The sequence below is a fragment of the Herpailurus yagouaroundi genome, unplaced genomic scaffold (genome assembly GCF_014898765.1).
Source record: "Herpailurus yagouaroundi ecotype Mexico unplaced genomic scaffold, PumYag 100, whole genome shotgun sequence".
Classification (NCBI taxonomy): domain Eukaryota; kingdom Metazoa; phylum Chordata; class Mammalia; order Carnivora; family Felidae; genus Herpailurus; species Herpailurus yagouaroundi.
Genome location: NW_024412391.1, coordinates 9,899,439 through 9,923,746, shown reverse-complemented (window position 1 = coordinate 9,923,746; position 24,308 = coordinate 9,899,439). Strand labels below are relative to the sequence as shown.

The window sequence follows — 24,308 nt, the reverse complement described above, 5'->3', positions numbered from 1 at the left end:
GTACTCTAATAAGAAAACAAAAAAATATAGAATAAAGGGCAACGCTAATATTCTAGCTTATGCAACAACAGTTTATTTACTCATAGAAAATCTAATCTACCTGAACTTCCTAAATCTCCCATGCCGATTTTACTAGTCTTAAGCTAAAATTTTTATGAATATTCAATATTTTCATAATGTAAACCCATGTGGTCATCTAAATTGAATTATAATAAGTGAAGTCTTTATAAATGGAGTTAAAGCAAGCAATGTCTTTATAACTTCTGACAGTGCTGCAAATTAAGAATCTACAGTGACTTTATTATAATTATCTTTGAAGAATCTTAAATTCTTGTCTATCGGGCTTATTATAACAGCATTATTTAAAGGTTCTGAAAATTTATCAATGACCTTACTGTCCATAATATGCTCTCACTCCAGGGTAATCGCTGACTTATACACAGATTGACACTGTATTATTTTTCAATAAAACATTCTGTGTCCTTCCATTCTACTATTGCTAGAATTACAACACATGAATCAGAGTCAGTCTCATTATTCTCATAGTTTCAGCTTTTTCCATCAATTTAACTGAAGGCCCCTGCTATAAACTACAAATCAGGGGTGCCTGGGTGGTTCAGTCGACTAAGCATTTGACTCTTGATTTCACCTCAGGTCATGATCTCTCAGTCATGAGATCAAACCCTGTGTTGGGCTCTGCACTGAGTGCCAAGCTTGCTTGGGTTCTCTCTACCACCCCTCTCTGTCCCTCTGCTGCTCGTGCACATGTGTGCTCTCTTTCTCTCTCTCTCTCAAATTAAATAAATAAACATTAAAACAAATAAACGACAGATCATAAATTAAATATCCTGTGCAGGCGGGAAGCAAAATTTGGGGCAATCTTCTTAGCTAAGTTAACAGTTACTATGAACTTGTCAGACTGTCCAAAGAGCTTAAGACTTGATTTCCAGAACTTAGTCATTTCAGAGACAGATGACTTTATGGAAGCAGACCGCTTACCTCAGAATATTGTAATTAAGGAATAATTAGAATAATTCTACAAGAATGGGAATTGATTTACATGGTAACTATTTTTAACTGTGATATTTATAGTTCATATTTTTATGACTATCCTGATTCTAGGACAAAAATACTTTATACAAGTACTTAGTGTTATACTCAGTATGTCCAAAACTGCATATAAGATGTTAACCATTGTTTTTATGTTAGTCCTAGAATATGAGGCAAGTTCCTTACATGAAAGTACTTTCCTAATGACACAAGCAGCTAATCATGGTAATTATCATCCATGAAAATTAATTTCATCTGATTGTCCCATAATTGATACACTTACCAATAAAATTATAACACTGATAATATTCACCACACAGGTTGTTTTATTTGAAAACAACTTTTCCTAAAGATGGGACTGATGTTACTACAGTTACCAATACAAATCACTGCAGCTTTTCAGAGAAGCCATATAATCTACAATCCTGCTGACAGTATGACATTCCAGGAAATAAGTGGTTATACTTTTACCCTTAACTAAAAGAGGAAAATGGTCTTCTGCCGGCAGAACTAACTATGCTTTGTTTTTGTGTAAACTTGGGCTATTTTGCTATAATGGCTCTCAGACAGTTGAGAAAGAGACTTATAAAAGTTGCCAAAATTACTCAAATTGTGCCCTTCCCGACCCCGGTTTCATGAATGTATGTCAAAGTACTATTACCATATGCTGTATGCTTAGAGAAAGAAAGGATTCTGCTGTCTAGAAAGAGTCTTGACTTCATTTTAAGGGTTTAACAGTCAGTTGATGGATTTTCCAGCTATGCCTCATATATCAACTATTTCTGTAAGATTTTGATTGTTTTTTCTTCTATTACAGCAATTCTGGCGTTTCTACTCCACTTAACATGGACTGATATTGTTTTTGTTGTTGTTGTGATTAAGTTTTCAAACACCACAGAGTGTTACATTACTCTTCCTGGTAGTACTACAAATGGCCTAATTATTTTTCACACCAGCATGCCCAGCCAGGGAGGTGTATAGGCACAACGGAAGAACAGATTTCATCTCAAAAGGTCTAGCTGCAGGACCTCACCAGTAGGTACCAGCTGGAATGGGAACATGTGTATGGGACTGCATTCTGAAGGTTCAGAATAAAAGGGGCAGGACTTCAAGCTGGATAAAGGAGTCTCTCAATGTGGGAGTGTTCCTCTACAATAGAGCATTTAACACATTATCAGGAACCTCAGAAGATCATGCTACTAACACTTGACAGCATTCTGAAAACTTGAATAAAGAAAGATTCGTGTTAAGTGAAATGGAAATGCCAGAATCACTGTGACAGAGGAAGTGATGAAAATCTCACAGAAGTAGGCACAATAGAGTTGCTATATTAGGTACAGCTAGAAAATCCATTAGTTGACTCTGTTCTGCGAGAGGATGCAAAGGATACTCCTCTCAAAAAAGCAATGAAAAACTGGCAAGAAGGACACCATCATTGGTGAGCAGCTCTTCTCTGGAGGTTACGTCTAAGGGTAGGAAATGGCTAACAGAATGAGTACTCTGACAGCAACTGGAATTACGGAATCTCAAGATGATAGAGACCATGTGGCAGCACTTAACCACTGAAGCAATGTGGGTACAATTACTCCAACAGAAGTTGCAGCCAAGGGGCTTGACCTACAGAGAGCTATCAAATGGTTAATATAGCATGACCTCTCTAGAGACAAGATGGATTATCAGATAAAATGGGTATGACTCAACCAATACAATCCAAAGAAATCAAGAATGGAGGATCAAGAGATGGGAGGACAAATGCTCCCATAATGAGTCATAATCTTTTGCCTCATTTCTGGACTCACACCAGTTTTCAAAGGGAAAACTCACTGATTAGAGAGAGCAAGTCCGCAGGAGAAAAATCCTGCAACATCCTAGCAATGGTCTATGGCAAAATTTCCCCAGCCTCTAACTAAAAGGATCTATAGACATTTATTTGGGAAGATGTACACTGGGCAGAACTGTCCAAATATTCTAAAGACTACTGGACTAGAGTCCAAGTTGGTATGTGTACCCAACGACCTGGGTATGAAGCAACATCTTGGTGCCCTGTTAGAGTATGGATGTACAAGGCCAATTAAAAAAAAAAAAAAAATGAAGTCCTGGACCAAGACTGGCTCACAGAGAGTCTACTGGTCCACAAAGCCACCAGAGTTAATTTCCCTGGTCCCTAATTGTGTAATTGGAGTGAACATATCTTGTATATTTGGAGGAACTCCATTTATTGGCTTCCTAGTCTGCTGTGTAAGAGCTAGCACAGAGGGGAAACCCACATGAAACCCCACACCATCCTCTCAGTCATATCTAAATCAAAACCAATGCCACATTCTCAAAAGTAATAGGTATTAGGTGATATTAAATGATTAATCTTTTAAGTTATAATAATGGTATCGTATTTACATTTTTTAAAGTTATTATCTCTTTACATGCCACCCTAAAAGACTACAAGAAGCAGTGGTGGTGTTCCCCAAAATATCTCCATTTAGTTCATGTGTGGAGCTCCTACAAAACCAGACATCACATTGGACAATAATGCTGGACTACCGGAAATTCAACCCAGTGTATCTAAATGCAGCTACTGTACCAAATTGGGCATCTTCTGGCCTTGAGTGTATGACATGCAGTCACTAATGTGACAAATGAATTCTTTTCCATACCTTCTGGAAAGGGAATCAAAAATTGTTTACATTCACTTGGTAGAGTTAACAGGGCTTTTAACCCTCTGAATCCTATCCAAATGTAGTACAAAGGGACCTGAACCATTTGAACATTCTGAAGAACACCACTTGATATCGATCACATTATGTCAAAATGGATGAGCAAGAAATGGCAAGTACACCAGAGGGTACAGTAGGTGGGGCTCCTGGGTGACTCAGTCGGTTAAGCATCCGACTTCAGCTCAGGTCATGATCTCATGGTTCATGAGGTTGAGCCCCATGTCAGGTTCTCTGTGCTGACATCTTGGAGCCTGGAACCTGCTTTCGATTCTGTGTCTCCCTCTCTGCCTTTCTGCCCTTCCCCTGCTCACACTGTGTGTGTGTGTGTGTGTGTGTGTGTGTGTGTGTGTGTCTCAAAAATAAATAAACATTAAATTTTTTAAAATAAGACAGAAGGTGGGGAGATAACCACTATGAGAAATCAGAGATCCCACACATCAGTGAAGCATCTAGGGTTAGTGGTTAAGAGCATGCTAGAATATCCTATCCAATTTAAAGGAAAGACGATTGCATTTCACAAGTTTGACTACTAGCAGTGAACCACAGCACTCAGTAGGCCTCTTTGGGTTCTGGAGGCAGCATACTCTACACTGAGGAATACTGTCCTGATCCATTTACTGGATGACATTAAATGCTTCTAGCTTAGAATGGAGCCTAGAGCAGAAAACAACTCTGGACCAGGTGCAGTCTGCAAAGAAAGTAGGTCCTGTCAGTTGGGCCATACAACCAAGAAGACCCCATGCTACTAGAGATATTAGGCAGGAGAGGAGATACCCTCTGGAGTTTATGGCAAACACCACCGAGAGAATTGCAACACAGATTGGATTATGAAACAAGGTTGTGCAGAAGAGAACCGTGTATCTCTCAAAAAACCGCTCTTCTACTCCTATGCTGTGCTGGAAGAATTCCTGACTACAAATCACCAGGAGGTCGCGACCCTGGCCCTGTCGGATCACTAAGCCATAAGGTTGGGTGGACCCAGCTGCCATCCATCATCACATTTAACTGGGACCATCTGGGATCCAGCATGAGCGGTTTGAAAGCGCACAAGTACAACATATGGGTGGGTAACTCAGACTCTCTACATCATCTCTTATATATCGTACCAGGTCTCTTTTTTTTTTAAGTTTATTTATTTATTTTGAGAGAGAGAGAGTGAGTGAGAAGGGGAGGGGCAGGGAGACAGGGAGAGAGAGGATCCCAAGCAGGCCCCGGGCTGCCAGCGCAGTGCCCAAAGCAGGTCTCGAACTCATGAACCATGAGATCATGACCTAAGCCAAAACCAAGAGTACAACGCCCATCCGAGCCATCCGGGCACCCCCACCCCCACCGCCAAGCCTCTCATCTGACTCACACCTATGAAAATAAGGAAGTCCCTAATGATCATCTGAAAGAGACAGGAAAAAGCTGAAATTGGTTTGCAGATGGGTCAACTTGGCATGTGAGTCCAGGGCAAACATGTACTACTGCTTCCCTAAAGCCTACTCAGCCCACTCCGGAATGGCCCAGAGAAATGTAAATAGGAAGAAATCCTCCCAATCAACATTACTTCAGGTAGAGCATCTGGTGACCCACTTTGTGTGAAAAGATAGGTAGCCTGATATATGAATACATAACGACTTACAGGCAATGGTGAATGGCTTGGCTAGTTGATCAAAGACTTGGAAGCAAACAGGGAGGCGTGGGGAAGAGGCATATGGATGCACATATGAAAGTAAGTATAAGGAGTGAGGATCCCTATATTACATATTAATGCCCACCAGAGAGCACTCAGTTTGTAAGAACTAAAAACTCAGACATAGTAACTCAGACTGCACACTGTCATGAGCCATCCATGGACTTCTGTCCATGTACCACCATGATACCAGTGATGAATGTTGTTTGGATCCAACATTAAAGGATTCTAAAACTGAGCTGGCTACTGCCCCTGCTGAATGTCTAACCTTCCAGCAAAAGATTCCAAGGCTGAGCATCCAATGTGGCACCATCCCTCAAAGGGGATGGGCTTCAGTCAGCCCAGAAGAAGGGAAAGGTAAGCCCATACCCAGAACATATGTTGATTCTAGTCAAGATAAGTTGCTGCCCCTTCCACAGTGGAAAGGATTCAGTGGGATCAATTTGCCATCAAGCAGCTGTTGACTGGGCTTCAGCTGACACCACCATATAAAGGCTGACAGAGTGTGTGACCCACCAACACTGGATCCTGCATAACATTGTGTCAGACTGGAGAAACTATTTTCCAACAATGGAGGTGCAGGAGTGAGCATAGAGCCATGAAATACACTGGTGCCATCACATCCCACAGCATCCAGAAGCTGCAGGCCTAAAAGAGAGATGGAATGGCTTTTGAAGGTGTTAACAGACACTAGCTTTCAGAGCACACCCTATGAGCACCATCCTCCAGTCTCATTGTACTCACTAAATCCAGGATCATTTCGTGGTGTTTTTGTTTCCAGGGTAAAATATACGGACGCAGAACCCAAGGAGTAAGACTAGGAGCAGCCATGCCTACCATCATCCCATTGGCTTGCTTGGGGAATTTATGTTTCCCATCCCCAGAACTCTGGGCTCTGAGGGTCTGAATCCCATGTGGGGAACATCCCCACCACAGGACATAATAGGAGGCCCTTAAACCTTAAACTACCACTGCAGCTACTGACGCTGAGATCTTTGTGTCAAGAGAGTAGCAGGCACAGGAAGGAGTCACAATTTTGGCAGGAGTAATTGATCCCGATCGTTAAGTGGAGGTACAGTTGTCATTTAACAATACAGGCAAGAAGAATATAGCTGGCGCCCAGATTACCCACTGGGGCATCCTTTCTGCAGTTCAACTCCTCCCTCTGCACAACCCTAGGGCCTTCATAGTGAAGGCATTTCTGAAGAAAGAGCAACAAGGACCAGACTGACCAAGCACTGCATTAGCTACGACTACCAGGACACTGACCATGCCAAAGACTAGGGAACAGTGGCAGTAGCAAAGTGGCCCTACAGATGAGACGCTGAGTGACTTAACCACTGGGGCCTGCAGTGCACTACTTCTGAGCCCTCACCCCCATGTCCCCTTTCTTTTTTTTTTTAAACCACTTTATTGAGGTATGATTGGCATACAAAAAGCTGTACGTATTTAATGTGTAGAACTTGATGAGTTTGGAGATAAGTATACACTTATGAAACCATCACCACAATCTATGCCATAAACATATGCATCACCTTCAAAAGTTTCCTCCTGCCCTCATTAGTAGGTATTATCTTGTGATAAGAACCTTAACATAATATCTAACCCTTTAGCAAAATTTTAAGTCTACAATACTGTGCTGTTCCCGACAGGGACTCTGTGGTACAGATCTCAAGGATTCATTTCATCCTGCATAACTAGAACTTTGTTCCTTTTGACTAATACTTCCCCATTTCCCTTCCTGGATGAATCTGGAGGACATTAATGCTCAGTGAAATAAGCCAGACACAGAAAGACAAATACTATATGATACCACTTATATGAGAAACTAAAAACAGTCAAACACATAGAAGAAGAGAGCAGAATGCTGACTGCCCTTGTCTCTTTTCTTGATACTCAGCCAAGGACAAAAAGAAAAGCCAGGCTTCCAGCAGCTCCATTGTCAGGGGCTCCATGGAGAGGCTTGATTTCTTTGCCCTGGTTGTATTACCCACTCTACACCTCCTCATTGATCCTCCTGAAGCTAAGGGCAGAAGATTCCACTGTTATAGCAAACACAAACTGCCTAACCAGTGCTTATATCCTTACTCTTGAACTTCCATTCCTTGTTCTTAACCTTGCAGTGTCTCTTGATAGCTGACCCCAGGGCACACACATTTTCAGATGAGTGGAGAATGGTGCTTTAAGGTGGTAAGGGAACATCTCCCATAATCCCAAGTCAGTTTTCTCCATTATTTTGATTTTATCTCCATTATTTTTCTCTAATGCCTTTCACTATTCATATAATATCTCAACCATACCCCCATAGGATGGTTTTAACCATTTTCTCCTTTTTGCAATAAAAAAAAAAAATTCTATTAAATATACTTCCTTTAGTTGTATATGTCTCAAATATCGTACCATAAGTTCATTTTAAATTCATTTTTAACAATATTCATTAAAGAGTAGTTTTGGGGGCACCTGGGTGGCTCAGTCAGTTGGGTGCCTGACGTCAGCTCAGGTCATGATCTCACAGTCCATGAGTTCGAGCCCCGTGTCGGGCTCTGTGCTGATAGCTCAGAGCCTGGAGCCTGCTTCGGATTCTGGGTCTCCCTCTCTCTCTGCCCCTCCCTTGCTCATGCTCTGTCTTTCTCTGTCTCAAAAATAAATAAAAACATTAAAAAAGAAAGTAGTTTTGACATTTTCCCATTTAATTAATGTTATACTCTTTAATTTACTTAAAGATAATAGTATATATGATTTACAGACAAATAATTCTGTAATGATGTGACATGTTGGTTAGCAAACTGGAAGGTATCAAAAATGCAGACCAAAATTTAAGTAGATATCGTTGTATTAACAATTGCTTTCAATATTTGATGTTTGAAAGTTGAGAATTCTGAGTTTCAAAAAGTTAGCTCATTTATTTTTATAACTTTTATATGTTTCTAAATGAAGAAACAAAAGATAAGGTCTCAAATTATGATTTACAAGCAGATTTTCACAATTACCACACTGCTCAGTTTGGATGCTTGGTTCCTTCAAAAACGAAAGGTCCAATTAGCCAAAATCATGAGTATATTTTTTTCTTTGCCTGTCAATTTTTTCAAGTACTAAGCGAACTTTGATTGAATAAAATGTATAGATGCGGTAAAGGTCAGTAAGAGATAGGTTTGCAGAGTAAGTATGCATCTTCCTTTTCATCATTGAATGAATATAGTTTTACATTAAACAGTATGTGCTAGATCAATCCCATTGCCTCTCCAGACCCAATATCTTTCTTTATCCCATGTCTCATTGTAAAGAGTTCATTTTTATGGATTGCTTCAACAGTTTCTACTGGTTTCTATTGGATTTGGCCATTGGAGATATATTGAAGGTGAGTGGAGTTGGGGTATTTATTCCCCCCAGCTGGTAGGTCACCTGAGCTGGCTAAGTCTTGTGACTAAAGGTTACAGCTCGTGTGAACGGGTTCTCTCCATCTCCTCACCTCTTCAGACGTGACGTGACCATGGCTCCCTGCTGAGTTCTTCACTATTCCTTGTGGTTTCTCTATACTCTGCTCACACTTTTTAAATATTCTCTCTGTTAAATACTCATCAAATTACATGATTTAAGGTTCAGTGCCATCTCTTTTCTGACTGAACCCTAACTCTTATGTAATATGAGACTATGAATGAAAACAATGTGAAATGATATAATGTTCATAAACATGGGGCTAGTCAGCAAATGTTAAAGCACGGAGCAACTGAACCATGAGCTCTCTCATCTGATATCCATTAAGTGCCACACACGCTCAGCCAAACACATATTCAAGGCTCAAGAGAAAGGCAGCCCAAATATTTACTTTATTCTGATTTTTTAAACTAGAAACTAAAACCACAAACACTCTTTAACTATAAACACTCCCTAACAACCCCAAACTTTTACAAACTACCAGATGAAACAAAAAGTTTTGCTAATTGAAGTGATTATCTTTCACCCCATCCCAATGGATAAATTATGAATAATGTATAAGGGACATGTGTGTATTGGGGATGTGTGTGTTGGTTTAGAATCCCTGGATATTTAAGACTGTACATCCCTACTGATGAAAATTAGGCATAGCACCAGAGTTTGAAATTGATTTCTAGTCACCTAATCTGTAAATGGAAATACAGCCACTAACTTTCCTCTAAACCTGACTACAAGCCAGTATCCAAAGGATTATTTACTGTCCAGCAAGAGACACACAGGTCGAAGACCATCCCGTCCCATCCCATCAGTGCTTGAGTCTCTGAGAATTTGTGAGTAGCTGGATTATACACAGGGACTGGATATAGTAGTTCATTATTATGGGAACATTATGTGAAGAGTTGGGATCACTGACTTCTCAGCTAATAGCTATCATGTGCAGAGAGCTTCGAGCACTCCAAGACTGCCGCCTGAGAACGGAAGCGGAGAAGGAGACATGGCCACAGCAATTCAGGGTACGGGGAGTCCAGTCTTCCCCATTTGGTTGATCATGCCAACAGAACATAAGACCAGAAAATGGAGCATAATGTGACACTAGGGAATACCTGTCACAAAATACAACGTTTATTGATTTTCTTTTAATGTAATTCTTCCAACTCTACTATGGCCTGAAAGTTATTGCGATAGTACCAGCTACTAGAATGTCCAGTGAAGATATGCTTGCAAGGCAAAAAGCTTGATCGTCCGGATCCTTCCTACCTTTCACATCTCTAACTCAAAGTTGGCTGTGCCTGTCTACCAGTTTCTTGCACATCTCTCTCTCTCTCTCTCTCTCTCTCTCTCTCTCTCTCATGGGAAAGTTGTAGACAGTCTACAATCCACTAAGCAAGAGAAAGTCCACAAGCCCCAAGACACCATCAGAAAGCGTAGGGTAGATGGAGCCAATGAAGGAAGGTCATGAAAGAACAGAGGACTAACCTGCTTCTTCCCAACCACTTAAAATGGCTAAGAATAAGAATCGTTTTACTTCCTCCTCCTCCTCTTCCTTTCACCTCCTTCCCTTTTCAACCTATTTCATCTCGCCTCTTTACAGGCTAGAAAGGAACCAGCTACAAGTCACTGTGAACTGAGGAGATAATCCAATTACAATGGAAGGCCATACCCTGGAAGCAAAGGTATGTAGCCTTCCAAAGAAAAACTTGGTAACTGAGGCTACAGGCAAAACAGCAAAATTAATCTTTTTCCAGGCCTCACTCACCGTCAATATCCCTACCTCAGATAGCCAAGATTTCCTTGTATCTCTCTATGGTGAAAAGTGCTATACTGGTCAGTTCATCCCAGCATGTGATCCAAAAAAGTCATATGAATAAATAAACAAATTAGGAATTAATTGATGAGTAAAATATTCCCCCCAATTATCTTACTTTACCAAAGCAGAACTTCCCTTTACTGAGTTCAGCTTACTATTGATTAATCTGTGGGGCGCCTGGGTGGCTCAGTCTGTTAAGTGTCCAACTTTTGATTTTGGCTCAGGTTATGATCTCATGATTCTTGAGTTCCAGCCCCGTGATGGTTCTCTGCTGACAGTGTGGAGCTTTCTTGGGATTCTCTCTCTCTCCCTCTTCCCCTCCCCACCACTCACATTCTCACTCCGTCTCAAAACAAATAGAGAAACATCTAAAAAAAAATCTTTGTAGTGTGATTCACCACCAGTTTAACCTTCCCAGAGGGTCCTTTTATTCCTAAAGTAGATCTCTGTACAATGAAAAGAGCCATAACCCAAATCTGCTGGGGTCACTAACATGTGGCATCGAGGGAGTTTCACAGCATGTGCTCTTAGGACCCACCCCCACCTTCCTTTTCCCAGCGGCCCTGCACCCCAAGAGGCCTTTCACAGGTCACACCAAGAGACAGAGTAGACATAAATAGCCACAGATGAGGAAGCCATCTCTTTCCAGGAACCGGAATACATTTCTTGCCTCTGTGTCGTCCCTCCTGTGTTGAGTTCTGTTCAACACAATAATGTGTCAACAAAAATAGTATAGTGCTGCTCAACAACCCACTGATGTTCTGCTGCTGAGCAAGGAGTGTGATGGACCAGCAGTCCTCAGAAGGGGGTTGTCACAAAATAGGAAGTGTTATTTTTTTTTTTTTAGCCATCGACAAGGAAATTCACTGTAAAAGTGTATCCATCTGTCGTAAAAAGTGCTACTACCGGTATTAAGACCCCTGACTCTTGCAGTGAGTTCCACAACAACTAAAACCCCTCCTAAGGAAAGGGACCTGGAGATATAAAGCCTTTCAGAAATGAAGACATGTACTGAGCACTGGATTCGGGTGACAGGATGTATCTACCTGGGGCGTTTGTAAAGGCCTGGGGAGACTCCTACGGTGGCCATGGGGTGCCGGGCCCCTTACCTTACCACACTGCTTACATTTTCCCTCCTGCCGACGCCTGTGCACCCAGTGATGACGCACAAAGTTCTGTGGGAAAACAAAAGTAAGAGAGTACGTTTAAATTTGCAAAGCCCATTATTAGTTTTTTAAATGTTTAAGCATATAGATTTCCTTAAACTATAACCTAAGCCCGTATGAGCACAATACCAAACACGCGTACGTATGACTTGTTTTGACAATAAATATCAATCCACTTGGAAAACCCGAAGCTACCCCCATGCCCCGGGATCTTCCGTATTTGTAGAAATCATGAATCGTGTCCTCCCTCCACGTCTTCCTCGTAGGCCACATTGTGAAGCTCTTCCTCCATTTTCTTCCTAGTAAAATGCTGTGCAGATGTGGGAGGTGACTGAAATGCCATCAGAAAAGTGAAAGGTGAAGGGAAGATGAAACCCCATCTATTTTTAAAAACAAATATGTACTGAATGCTTTATATATGCCAGGCAGGCACTGTATTAAACATCCACGCTAGGAAGAACTTTAAGAAATTAAATTCTCAGAAAAAAAAAAAAAAAAAAAAAAAAAAAAACAGATCTCCTCATTCAGGACACAGAGGATGAGAATCTTTCACTCGCAAAAGTGAAGGCAAAGAAAAGATGAAGGAGAAAGAGGACAAAGACAGCAAGAGATGTGGGCCCATTGTGACGTTTTTTGCAATGACATTGTGTTTCAACTGTCCTTGGGTTCTCTAAACAAGATCAGCTTTCAAGGTCTATTCTTATCTTGGGCCCTAGGAAACAATGAGAGCCCTTTTCCTCCCAAAAAGACAGTCACTCCTCGGGCAGGGAGTCAAGGAGACCCATTACCACTGCTGTTAGGATATATCATAGGAGAGAAAGTTGTCTTCAGGCCCAATGGTATCGATAAACTTACATACAACTCATCCCTCTTATACCAATACACCTAAAATACTTCTTTTTTCCTCCTGTCCTTTTCTGAGAAAACACCCTTGAGCCTATATTAACATGTCCATCATCAGGCCACAACCCATATTTTCCCTTTGAAAGGCCCTCTAATATATATCCAGTCATTCAGCAAATACTTAACTAGATGTCTACTATCTGGAAGGCACTGTTTTAAGTATACAGGTGTACAGGAAATAGATCCGTGTTAGGAAAAACAAATGTTATATCAACACATGAAATCCAGAGTGACAAAACTACCTCTGACAAACATTAGCATTATCAGTTCTAAAACGCCACCTCTGTTTCTCTTCATAATGTCAAATCAATTCAAGCTAAAGCTTAAACAAAGAGCCTGGAGGAATAATGGTGTTTTGAATGTAATAAGATATAAAGAAGCATAACGGTCCCACTAATTAGTCTAATTTTTGTCTTGCTTTCCCCACTGAGGCCATTTAATTAACACAAGGACACAATTCTCATATTGTTCTCAGAAAGAAGCTAGTAATAATATTCTTGAGTACTAACTGTGTGCCTGGCACTTTTAAGATACTTTAAATGTAAGAATTATTTTAATTTTCATGAAAATTTCTATCAGTAGAGATGCCAGTCAGTATGTACCAGAAAAATCCCATTTGTTGTGAAAATACTGAAATATTCCTATATTTGTTGATAAATTAGTTTAGTTCCCCCACCATCCTCCTGGCTCCTCCCCGAATGCCACAGCACCTCACCCTACCCCCTCAACACTGGAAGCCATTTCTACCCCCTCTTACTATTAATCAACTAGAATGTTCGTTTTTGACATAAAAGGTCTCCAGGATCCTCCTCCAATGAGCGCTCTTTTGAAAACAAATCACGTTGCCTGAGCAAACCCAGAATCCTGGGCTGTGCTCAACTGGTGGTGGTTGCCTGTATGAACTTCAATATCACACAAACGATGCTGGGTCCCATGGCTGGCTGTGGCTTCCAGGAGAGCGGCAGCAAGTCAGAAATCTGCCCAGTTATCAGTGCCCAAAGTACCCACTGGGGCTGAAGCTGCTGGACCCTGCGGGCCCTCCAGCCCACTGCCTAAGAATAGGGCTGGGGAGGACTGGGCCAGTTGCCAACTACACCCTATCTCAATTCACAACACCACAGAGCACATTATCAGAGGTTTTTACTGAATTATCACGATCACCCTCCTTTCACAAATTACAAAGCTAAGGGATTGAGCAGATACTTCAGATGTAAGGGTGAGAACAAGGATTCCAACCCAGGCAGGCTGGCAAAGGAGCCTATGCTCTTAACCACCATGTTGCTGTGCCTTTCCTCTGCTCCGAAAGCTCAGGATCAAGCTCCTTCAGTAAATGATTTCAGTGACAGTAGTCGAAACACTGAATATACAAAAACATCAGTACTATAAGAGAGAAAAATTTACTGTAATTGCTGTTAGTTTAGCAAAAGCTGTGGGAGAATGAACAATATCATTGATGGTAGAGAAATTTTCCACTTACGGAGATTATACATCACCTAATGACTATCAATTTAAGGAGGGAAATGTTGGAAGAATTTGATGCAATTGCCTATGAAATCATGGCTGACTCATGGGGTTATTTAGCTAGTGACAGCTCTAATCAAAAGATTAAACCAACAATTTCCAGGAATCAACAATTATTTAGAAATTATAAGACTGACTTAATGAATCATTTATGGTTGCAACATGTGTCATTTGGTACACAGATTTATACTACCATGTAGTTTAACCTACTTAGGGAATAGAAAGGAACATTTTTAAATTGCTTATTTAAATATTAACATATGACTCAGAAAGTTGTGAAATATTTTTAATATCATTTTTCTAGAAAATAGGCTGCAAATTAAGACACAGATAAAGTAACTTAAACAAAAGCACTACTTTAGAAGAAACTGAGTAACTGTCTCCCATCCATAGCTCTGATTTGAGAGGTCAAGCATCCTTTAATTAACAGGTCTTCACAGGCCTAAAAGAAACTTCTTGTGCTGCTGCTTTAATATAGTTTGAACAAACATCCAAAAACACGTGTTGAGTGGAATGGAATTGTCAACCTAATTTTTGATGATTCAATCATGTAGTTGCCACTTGGAAGGGTTATCAATCACGATATCAATCAGAGGGGGAAGAAAAAACAATTTCTACAGAATCACTTCTCTTTTCTAACCTTCATTACCAAGCACCTTCATTTTTCACACTATTTCCTTTTGGCTATTTTTCACATCTCCTAAATTATGGAACTGAAATTAGACTCAGGATCCTTCTACTACAAATACGAGTGTTGACATAATGCTGTTAATATAGCAAAGTAAGGCTTCTAACACCATGACATCTTTGTATTATTCGTCGATAATCTCTGAATTATTCATATACTATCTTCAAGTACTGGGGAAGGAAAGGACTATTACCTATGGGTATTCAAAATCTGTGATACATCACTTCAGGGTTTATAATTCAGTATCATTAGCAGACATACATAACACAATTGCTCACTTATTTTTCAAACGACAAGTTTAATTCCTAACATTATTCACAGACTGCTTGAAAGAATCTTAGAAATTATAACCTAATCCAGATAGCTTATATCTTAGAAAACTGAGGTCCAGAAAGATTCATCTTAGAGGTGTTCAACCAACATTCATTAAAAAACTTCCATAGGTCAGACATTCCACAAAGCATAAGGTACTGTGGTTAACAATCCCTGCCCTAGATCCCTGAACTAGAGATACCCAGCGTGGAAAGAAGCAGAAATATCATTTGAACCCAAGCCAAACTATTTCTAAAGTGACTGTTCTTTCATTTACATTCAGTAAACTACCTAAGGTCCCTTAATTAAGAATTTCAAATGAGTCATGCCTACCGTAAGTTTCATCTTCAAACTGTCCTCTTACAACAAGAGTTCTTAGGCATTTGGGGAGAAATTAACTCGTTTATAAATGCTTTTAGTCAACAGACAGTCAACAAATCACACCCTTTGTGTCCTGGTACAATGAGTTTGGGACGAATTCCCTGAGTGACCTCCCAAGGCTTACACTTTGGGGGGGGGGGGGCGGTGACAAACAAGCAAATGAGTAATATCCATAAACAATTATGACATGCAAAGTACTCTGAGGGAGCAGAACAAGGTACTTTGATAAAGAACAATGTGCAATCTACTTAGAGGAGATCATTAAGGAAGACCTCAGAGGGGATGATATTAGAGCTGAGGCCTGACTCTAAGAAACGGTTAGCCATAAAGAGACTTCTAGTACAACAGTGAAATACATAACTATCTGTGGGGAATACCTTGGTCCATGCCTCAAGAAGTAAAAGAAAGTCCACATGGCAGCTGGATGGGTTTGAAGAGGTGTGCTTGAGCAAGACTACACAGGCCTTTTCATAAAGAATTGGGCTTTATTCTAACTGCTGTGAAAACCAGTGGAACAATTACAGGATCTGATTTCCATTTTAAAAATCACTCTCTCAAATTCGGACGGATTGAAGGGGAAAATCAAGGAATCATGAAGAAGCTAATGTAGTAGTCAAGAGAGATCATGGTGTCCTAGTCTAGGGTGCTAAAAACAGAAACGAAGATAAGTAGATGGTTTGAAATCTGTTTTATAAACAAAATTGATAGGGCTGGCAAAAGAATTAGATGTGTGGAATATATGAGAGAAGGAATCAATGATCCCCCAGTCTTTTTGACCGAGGAGCTGGATCAATAGCCATCTCATTTTCTGAGGTGTAAAAAAAATTGAAAAAAAAAGTTTTTATGGTGATGTTAATAAATAGTTTGGTTTTAATGTGTTATATTTGATGTGACTGTGATATATTCAACGGACATGCCAAACAGAACTCCAAGAAGTGTGGACTGGAACTGCTACATTAGGAGTTGTCAGCTCAGACATCATTTTCAAAGCCATGCAATTGGATGAGTTCTCTCAACAAGAGTGGCCTGAGAGAATACATGACCAAATACCAAGCCCAGAGAAATACACAGAAATCAGGGGGATTGAATAATGAAAGAGAGTGGGGAGGACTATCCAATGAAATAAGAAGAAATTAGGAAAGAGGTCAAGGCAGGAGAGAATTTTAAGAAGGGGATTTGAAAATATTTGAAATATATTTGAATGTGAATAATTTGAATATATCTGAAAGATTAAATAAGAAGAGAATGGAAAAATATCTAATGGATTTGGTACATAAATGTTGATGTACATGATGTTGAATAAAGCAATTTCAGTGAATAGAGTGGAAACCAGATCAGAACAGGTTAAAATGACTAGGAGGTGATATAATCAAAACAATTATATAGACAACACTTTCTGGAAGTCTAGCAGTGAATGCAAAAATGAGAATCGAACAGCAGCTAAGACACAGTTGGTGGTTAAGGAATATTTTCATTCATTTATTTTAAGATGGGAGATGTCAGAGCATGTTCGCGGTGATGGAAATAATCTAGAGGAGGGGTGAAAGAGGTAAAAATTTAGGAATGAAAACTATATCAAGCCCTTGGTACAAAGACAAAAGGTGTTCAAAGCACTTATGGAGGAGGGTCTGGCTTCACAGAAGAGAAATGATACCACTATTAAAAACTAAAACAATATATAACCCCTTGCAGTAGAAAATGGTGCACAACAGTTACCACTATCTATTTAGAGAAAGAGAGAAATTAAAGGACGGGGAAGCTAAGACTGGACATATGGATCCCCTGATTGGAAATTCACTAAGTTCTTGTTAAAAACACAAAACTATTCCATCTACTGTCCTAAAGGAATCTTCTCCTTCATTGGAGTACTTACTGAGCTATCTTCTGGCCAATGCTATAGTGCACTTGGGTGGCATTAAGGGTACCCACAAGCCTATCATTTTTCTTGCACTCTCCTCACCTTATGTATGACCCATACCCTTCCTATTGCTGATACAATGGCCAAACACAGTGGAAGAGGACAAGGGACAGGGACAATTATTCTTCCTCTCTCCACAACCTCCACTCCCAACATACTCCGTTTCGTGTTTTCTCCTAATCTTCCTGTATTAGTAACAATGAGATGTCTTTTTTCACACTGTCTTTTTCATTATTTGTCAATAAGATGTCAGGGACTCTCTCCATACTCACAGTCTGTACTCACACGGCTTCTTTTCCTTTTCTACACATTCATCTATTCTCACAATTTTACTTACTGCATGCTGACGATTCACAAATGTCTTACCTCTAACCCAAACTCCTTCTTAAGCTCCAAACACACATACCCACTCAGCTGTCTACTGGGCATCTCCAGCTGGGGCCTCAAGGACACCACACACTTGAAAATCCTACAACTAAACTCATCAACTCCCCAACCCATTCTCAGGTCAACTCATTTTCCAACATTTCATCGGTTTTCTAGGACAGAAGGCTGGTTTACTCTGGACTCCTCTTTGTGTCCTTAATCCAACCAATTATTACATCCTGTCAACTTTATTTCCTTCAAGTTCCTATCCACTAATTTTCTTCACCCTCAGGATTACTCATAGTTCAGATCACCACCAGAACAGCTCCTTAAATTCTCTCCATGACTTCAATATGGCTGCTCTTGAGCTATATGGTATTCCTTCCACACTGCAGCCAAAGTAATATAGTCTGCTTAAAATAGTTTAATGTCCCGCCCTCCTGCAAATTACCATGATGATAAAACACTCAACTTGTAATGTGGCTTACAAGGACCTTCATGGCCTACCTCCTGCTTATCTCTTGAATTTCACATCTTACTTGTTATGCTTTCTCACTTTTGTGCTTGTGAACATGTGCTCTTTCTGTCTAGGAGGCTGTCACTCGCCTCCTACTCACCCTCCCTCTAACCACACCTTCACTTAAGATAACTCCTCTGGGTCTCAGTTTACTTGCTACCTCTTCCAGGAAGCCCTTCCTCTGGTGTCTTAACCTCTCTCACCCGTTCATCAGTGCACAGAGCTAGTTTGAGGAGTACACCAGCTGGGAAGGTTTCCAAGAGGACAAACCTATATTTAGAACTGAAAATAATCTCACCAGGAAGGTAAGTGAAATGGAGGAAGTATATTTTACAAAAATGGCATTTCCTCCACTTTCTCTGATTGAAAGCACCATATACAGTGGTAACACCTGGAAAGCTCAACTCTGTTCCAGGGAGGATGGGCTCACTGCAGCCTTTTGTTTTGCCAATTGGAGAGTGCAGTTTGGGGCCAGGAGATAAACTATCCAGGATAACACAGGAGGGCTGAGAACCTCTACTAACTGTCTTACCTTCTCTAACTTTTCAACATGTACTCAGTCTCTTCGAAGAAGAACTAAACAGACAAATTAGGTCTAAACGCAGCTCTTCTCCTATCCTCCCCTCTGCTTACGACTAACAGGGCAATTGCTCTTCCTTATGATTTCCCATTTACCTCTTTGTCTTCACTACTGGGCCATGAAGTCAAGGACTGAGCACTGAATGTAGTCCTTCCATGGATCTCTCTACCTGTCTACCTACCCACTTACTCACTTATCAGATGAAAACACTGCAATTCAGAAAGATTAGGTGAGATACCTCAAATCATACAGCATCAAGACTGGTATGGAAACCAGTTTGGCTTCAGTGTTCATGGGAATACTCAGTAACTATGCTGCCCCCCTGAATAGCTTCTACCCACTCAAAATTGAAAAAAAAATGAAATGAAAATGGACCACAGCACAATAAAATGCCATGTATTTCTTACCTCTTCAGTTCTACCACTGCCTCCTACCTGCTCATTAAAACCTTCATCCCCAGTGCATTTCATGAAAATACTATAGGGCAATGTACACATGCTGAGGAGACTGGGAGATTTTACTGGTGGTATTTATGGATGTGTTAATAAGAAACTGAGTGGAATGGATAGAGCTAGACTTTGGTTCTGAATCCAGGTGAATATCTGTTAATCCAGTGAATCAATGGGAAACAAAAGGTGGTATATGAAGTCGAGTTCTGAAACACTCACTTCTCTTGGCGATCTTGAGCCCCCTTCTCGAAATGTTGGTTTACATCTGAAATTAATCTGTCATTTAAAAAGAAAAGTGCATTATATTAGGGATAAGCATCAGACTAGACTGACTTACTTGAACAAATCAACAATGATACACATAGTGAGACTACAAAACAAAAGCCCCACAGTTTAACACTTGAAATCATCACCCCAGATAATCTATAGGGGTCCCAAGTGATCCTATATCTCCAGTCCACGTCTCTTCATTCTCATTGATGAAAGCAACAGATCTTTAAACAATAGTGCTCTTACACTGTAAACTTGAGGAAAAGAGATAAAGAGTGAGAAAAAAAAATACAAGGCAGCTGAAATCACGCAGCTATGCTGCAGATTTTAAAAGTAGGGCAACATAAACTTGAGAAATTTTTAATATGATGATGATGATTTCACATGCACAAATTTTTCTTTAAGTCTGCAGTCCTGCCTTTCTTTTAGGTGGGCAGGCCTCCTGGAAACATGGACATCTTCTTTAGCTACTTGATAAAGTGAAGGGAATACAGAAATGAAGGAGGAGGTAAGTAAATGGGGTTGGGACAGCAACAAACAAACAACAACAACAACAACAACAACAACAACAAACCCAACAAACTATAGATAGATAAAGAGACAGAGAGAAAAAAAATGTTAATACTCGTCCCCACAAAATACCAGTTGGCAACAACTGGTAATATGTTTGTGAAATAATGCAGGTCTCAGGGGATTACAATATTTCAACGCATTTACACATGGCAGCTCAAGAACATAGCTAACACAGAGACCCACACATGGCAATAAAGGAGAGGCACGAAAGAGGACAGCGTTTGGCTCATGACTGGAGCCTTCCTGTTCCCACAAACGACCGCTCAATGGACTCTACAGAATCTACTTCTTCTGGAGGCAAGACACCATGGGGATGTCACCTCCGGCCCACCCACACATTCATGCTGTGCAAGCAGAACACCACCCCAAGAAAGGAAGGAGAGCTGGCTTCTGGCCTGGTTGTCTTCCTTGCAGCCACTTTAGGAAAAAGAAACTCACGAACATCAGGCGAATCTAAATGATCATTTTAAAGAGCTTATGGATTTTCTTCTTAAAAAAAAAATCTTGTGGAATATCCAATGGGTGAGTAACGATGTCTGTCATTGTAAAGAAAATTAGTGTGTGCTAGTCTTTTCTCTCTAACCTTACCATTCCTCCTCCCAAGAGGCAACATAGAATGATACCAAGTTTTCCTTTGGGAAGCAATCGAGCAAATTAACCCTTAAGCACTGCTTTTCTGTTACTACTCCAGTAATAATGTTGGTCTTCCAGTTTTTTTAAAGGGCACTCTCTTGAAAAAGGTGGAAATAAGAAAGGACACCTGGTCTTTGAAGTCCAAATACTTGCAGTGTAGCGAACACTACAGCAGGTGGCGGTGTCTCACCTTTTCTAGCTGTTCAATGCAGGCGGTGTGGACGACGATTTTACAGACCGCACACTTCCTCCTGAGGGCCGATTTCTACAACATTCAATCCAAAATACAAGAAGAAATATTAACAGTCTGTTCTGAAGAGTTCCCTGGTAGTAAAGAGAGTATACATAAACAAAGCAAACGTAAGCAAATTTAAAACGTCATCTTAAGCATTCGATAATAGGGCAAACTTCAACAGTCCTTCTTGACCTACCTACTACCTCCGTATCTCCATGACTCAGGGCATCCTAGGTTTCCTCTCCAGAATATATTAAATATAATAGCTGCTATATAGAACTAGTAGAGCGTATAATATGAACCAGGCTCTTTATTCTGTCATTTCTAAGTTTTATAACCTAACAACCGCAGGCATTAGTATCCTCTGGTTTTTGTTTTTGTTTTTTTACATTTTTACTCTAGTAGTTAAGCAGCAGGACCAACATCCAGAATGAGGTCTATGTTCAAAACAGGCACTCTTTCCCGACTGCCAAGAGTTGACATTTCAAGAGGCCAACAGCTTCAGGCTTCTATCCCAGCCACAAATCTACACTAAGCTACTTGGTCTTGACCCACATCTTGGGGAAACTAAGAGGAGAACCTAACTCTCACGCCTGACAAAAGCAATAAGTAGTAACAATACCAGCAGCGGCAGCTAACATGAATGTAGTACTCGTTATGAGTCAGGCACTCTTAGAAGCACTTTACAAATTGTAACTCATTCAATCTCCACAACCTAAGAAATAGGTAGCATTTTCACTCCCATTTTACAGATGACAAAGCTGTGGCGCAGTAAGCGATGTGCCCAAGGTCTCGTAATTAGGACACAGCACCGCCGGGGAGTCTAGCTCTGAGCTCACAAGACTGTGAGCATCACACAGTTTGGCCTCTCTGACAGGCACTGCCAGTTTCGACGAACAATAAATATACTTTCTGAGGTGTACCTTTTCTCTAACAATACAAAACGAGCAGCAGGGTCAAAGAGGAACAGGTGGAATCTTAACACTGCCAGCTCCACGGAAATCCTAGCTGGGAACGCTCAGGCCTCCCTGCAACGCACAGGCTAGAAGGTAGGTCTGCAGGAATAACTGTGGGCTTTGAGCACTGAAAGCAGCTTATTATAACAAAGCTAATCTGTAAAATAGTGAATCAAAGCATTCGAGTGTGAAAGGCCGTGCCTTTCTTGGGAAAGGTGCTAGTACAGATTGTTGGCAAACTGCCCTCTTCAGATGTGTGGCTTCCCTTGCTGAGATAATCACTTTTGAGCCAAAACTTGAAGTATTACGATTGCCAAAGAAGACTAGAAGGGACTGCAAGCCCCCCCCCCCCTCCCCCGGAAGGGACAGTTATCAGGAACGCAACTAGAGTCTCCTGCCTCCTGGATGCTTCCACTCGCTCCGCGCGGGGTATGCACGCAGGTGTCTGACTCCCACAAAGCGCCTAGAACCATGCGGGACTGGGGCAACCCAACCTGCGGTCTCCCCCTGCCGGCGAGGGGTTAAGGACCCTGCCTGCAGACGGCTCTCCTCTGCCTGGGGAGAGAACACGTTCTGGAACATGAAGTCAGTTGGACAATCCACTGAATTTTCAAAGAGCAAAAGATAAGGGAGATCCAGGCATCTAGTTACACTACTGAAAAGTGTCTCTGCTCTACTACTAAAAAGAGAGGGGGGGGGGGAGGGGGGAGGGGGTGTGGGAGGGGGGTGAGGAAGTAACAGTAGTGGAAGCAGCAGCAGCACTCAAGGCAACAATAAGAAAATTCTAGTTTGCAAATGTTCATGAGCAGATTTCCCGCAAGCAAATTTGTGCTGCTCTCCTGTTTCCTTCAGATCTCCTGGTACAGATCACTGATGCAGCACCACCTGCAGAAAGTGCATGGGGCACCTGAGTCCTGCCGCTCCTCAGTATTGCAGTGATGCTAAGGAAACTGGAGTGAATTCCAGTCTACACACTATCCACCAACCCCGTGGGAGATCACGCTGCAGACAAACACAGCAATTCCACTCATGGTAGATGATCACTGATGGGTATGATTTAAGGATGCCTGAAAAGCCTCCTTCCTTACCAATAACCCCTGCTCCGATCTGGCTTTGCGCCTATGGGGCTCCAGGGACTCTAAGAGGCTCCTCAGAGGTCACTGAGGATTGGAGCAAGAGCACCAAGCAGGTGGAGGGACCCGTACATACTCTGTGAAACCAGAATACCTCTTCCTTTCCTTGTTTTCCATATCAGTATTCTAAATCATAATCTCTTTTGAAAAAGGGATGTGGGCTAATAGTAAGAGTTTGACAACCACAGGGTTAAGACATGTCCTCTCTCAGCTTTCTGGGATAACATGTAAATATACCAACATCATCATATGAACAATTCAGTATGGCATGTTCTCCAGATGATAACGTATGAAGTCAAGCGCTTCAGTTATAAAACCAACTTTATTTAAATGATATTGAGTTTTGGGGCACCTGGGTGGCGCAGTCGGTTGGGTGTCCGACTTCAGCCAGGTCGCGATCTCGCGGTCCGCGAGTTCGAGCCCCGCGTCGGGCTCTGGGCTGATGGCTCAGAGCCTGGAGCCTGTTTCCGATTCTGTGTCTCCCTCTCTCTCTGCCCCTCCCCCGTTCATGCTCTGTCTCTCTCTGTCCCAAAAATAAATAAACGTTGAAAAAAAAATAAAAAATAAATAAATAAAAAATAAAAATAAAAAAATAAATGATATTGAGTTTTAAAAGACCATCAGAAAATACATACTCTCATGCCTTTAGAGCCAGAATATACAGACCATAATCTGAATTTTTCTTCATAAACACAACACGATGCATTTTTTTAAATTACTTATTTTTTTAATTTATATTCAAGTTAGTTAGCATATATATAGTGCAATAATAATGTTCTCTGTGTTTTGAGTCTCTTATGTTTTGTCCCCCTCCTTGTTTTTATACCATTTTTGCTTCCCTTCCCTTATGTTCATCTGTTTTGTATCTTAAATTCCATATGAGTGAAGTCATATGATATTTGTCTTTCTCTGACTAATTTCACTTAGCGTAACACCCTCTAGTTCCATCCATGTTGTTGCAAACGGCAAGATTTTGTTCTTTTTGATTGCTGAGTAATACTCCACTGTACATATAAACCATATCTTCTT

At 40.9% G+C, this 24,308-nt stretch overlaps 1 protein-coding gene across 9 annotated transcripts in view; it reads right to left on the bottom strand.

Moving 5' to 3' along the window:
* DGKI (diacylglycerol kinase iota) overlaps positions 1–24,308 on the bottom strand; it is a 441,930-nt gene that overhangs the window by 233,655 nt on the left and 183,967 nt on the right. For 6 of the 9 annotated variants that reach the window (XM_040471863.1, XM_040471859.1, XM_040471858.1 and 3 more), the window contains one exon: positions 11,788–11,853. The gene's annotated coding sequence lies outside the window, so the exon portion shown is untranslated. Of the gene's footprint in view, positions 1–11,787; positions 11,854–19,698; positions 19,756–21,145; positions 21,221–24,308 lie in introns of all 9 variants that reach the window. The other 3 variants (XM_040471856.1, XM_040471861.1, XM_040471860.1) reach the window with 1 other exon arrangement.